The following is a 2500-nucleotide window of genomic DNA, read 5'->3' as shown; positions in this document are numbered from 1 at the left end:
AGAGAAAGAGAGAAAATAGAAACGAGAGAGACCCACAAATAAACAAACAAACAAACAAACACATACACATTCTTACTTAGGTGAAACTAAAAGTAAGCGAACAGGAAAAAAAATAATAATAATAAAAAAATGGAAAAAAAAAAAAAGGTATAAATTCATTCTCTTAGTTTTTCATAGGTTTAAAAACGCCAGCGGGACAGCTCGCTATAAATCATTGACCCCCGAACGCAGAACGCCCTGTTCCTCGAACCCGCGGTCGATCGTTTAAAATTGCGTGAATGCGGAATGCTTGGACGTGTGTGTATTATTATTATTCGCTTGCGTGTGTGCGTGCGTGCGTGCGTGCGTGCGTGCGTACGTGTCAAAACAAAAAGATATTGAAGAATAAAGAAGAAGAAATAGACGAAGAAAAAGAAAAAGATGAAGGAGGAGATAACGAGTAAATAGAAAACAAAAGCAACAATAACAACAACAACAATGTCAAAAGAAAAAGAACTATATTGAAAAAAAAAAAAAAGAAAAAACAAAAAAGAGAGAAAAACGGGAAAAAAAGGAAACAAGAAAACAACAACAACAACAACAACAACAACAACGCAACGTCGTAAACAACGCCCCTTCTTAGAACGAAGGTGACTTAAAAATACCTGCCACGCGACTTTTTTTTGGGCCGGGACGTAGCCGAGACACGTGCGAGACACTAAAATCGAAAATTGCGTCGAACGAGCCATCTCTTCCGAGTGGCTTTCGTCTGAATAGAAATTTAAAAAAAGAAAAATGAAACCTAGAGAGAGAGAGAGAGAGAGAAGAGATAAAGAATATATAGATAAATAAAAGTATTAAGGAGAAAAAAGAAGATATGAAATGAAAAAAAGAAAAAAAGAAGAGAACTGGACGTGTCCTCCCTCTGGCCCTGATAACTGACGAAACATCGTCATCATCATCATCATCATCATCATCATCATCGTCGTTATCATCATCAATAACACGCATATGATTATAAGATAACATAAATACATACATGCCAGACACAACACGTTATTATAGTATATATGCCATTCCAATGAGAGAAAAAAAGAAATAGGATAAGAATGAGAAAGAGATGGAGAGATAAAGAGAGAAAGAAAAGGTAAAGATAAAGATAAAGAAAAATAATGAGAATAGAAGAAAGAAAAATTATATATGATTCCCTTTCATCTTCCGTGGGTGTCGTGCTTCGAGATTGTTGTACGGATTAAAACGAAAGAAAAAGAGAGAAGAAATAAAAAAAAAAATATATATATATATATAAAAAATGAATAAATAGATATTTAAAGAAAAGAATGAAAAAAAGAAAAAAAAAAAACAACAGACAAACTACTAGTGTCGAGACGCTTCTGTCCGCCGTCCAAAAGAAGGAAAAGAAATTCCCGATCGAGAATATTTAACGGAGCTCGTTCGTCCGATTCGACTTGAAACAACGATGATCACGATGATATATATATATATATGAATAATAATATATTGATGATTGATGAATGGATGGGGGATGGATTAATCCGATGATTATTATGGTAATTAATAAATGGATTCGGTGGAACGAGCTCTCGCACAAATAATCCATCGTCCTTCGTCTCTTCCTTCGGCGCGGATCGAGCCGATTCGACGACCGTGGAGTGAGTTTCGTTCGACTGATCGAATGGTTCCATAAAAGTAAATGGCTAATTTAAAAAAATGAAAAAAAGAAAAAAAAAAGAAAAAAAAAAAGAAAAAAAAAGAGAAAGGGGATATACGCATGATAATGCGAAACAATGAAATAAGAGACAAGGATTTAAAAAAAAAAGAAAAGATAAAGATAGAAAGACAGAGAGAGAGAGAGAGAGAGAGAGAGAAACGATGGGATTTAAAAAAAAAAAAAAGAAAACAAAAAGAAAAGGATGCTCGCTCGGCGGCCCGGGCCCCAAAACTCTACCCTAAGTGTTCAAATAAAAAGCGAGGTGTGTGTTCTCTCGAGGTGCCGTACACGCGTAACACGTTCTTCCTTTTCTCCTCAAGCCCTCCTAAATCCTCCTCCTCGATCACCCCTCGACGTCATCATCGACCCTTATTTTTATTTTTTTTTCTCTCCTCCTCCTCCTCCTCCTCATCGTCGTCTTCATCATTCTCTTTCTCCTTCTTCTCCAACTCCGACTCCTTCTCCTACAACTCTTACTTTGACTCCTCCTCCTCCTCCTCCTCCTCCTCCTCCTCTTCTTCTTCCTCCTCCTCCTGCTCCTCCTAAGGTACGCCAAATGAACGCTCTCCCTCGGCTCTTCTCTTCCGCTTTCCGGCAATGAAATATCGTCCGTGTCTTCTTGGTGTTCGAAATAAAATTAAATTAAATTAAATTAAATTAAATTAAATTAAATTAAATTAAATTAAATTAAATACAAGTGAAAAGAGAAATTACAAAAATAATGAAAAAAAGAAAAAAAAAGAAAAAAAAAAAGGAAATAAAATATAAATATAAATATGCGAGAAAAAA

At 35.4% G+C, this 2500-nt stretch overlaps 1 protein-coding gene across 6 annotated transcripts in view; it reads left to right on the top strand.

Annotated features, from left to right (window-relative positions):
• Positions 1-146, top strand: part of LOC124428747 (sodium/potassium-transporting ATPase subunit alpha) — an 82416-nt gene extending 82270 nt beyond the window's left edge. For all 6 annotated transcript variants that reach the window (XM_046973181.1, XM_046973180.1, XM_046973183.1 and 3 more), the window contains one exon: positions 1-146. This exon is cut by the window's left edge and continues 2367 nt beyond it. The gene's annotated coding sequence lies outside the window, so the exon portion shown is untranslated.
• The last annotated feature ends 2354 nt before the right edge of the window (positions 147-2500 follow it).

The sequence above is a fragment of the Vespa crabro genome, chromosome 13, assembly GCF_910589235.1.
Source record: "Vespa crabro chromosome 13, iyVesCrab1.2, whole genome shotgun sequence".
NCBI classification, from domain to species: Eukaryota; Metazoa; Arthropoda; class Insecta; order Hymenoptera; family Vespidae; genus Vespa; species Vespa crabro.
The sequence above is the reverse complement of the archived record's forward strand: the minus strand, read 5'-3'. Positions and strand labels throughout refer to the sequence as shown.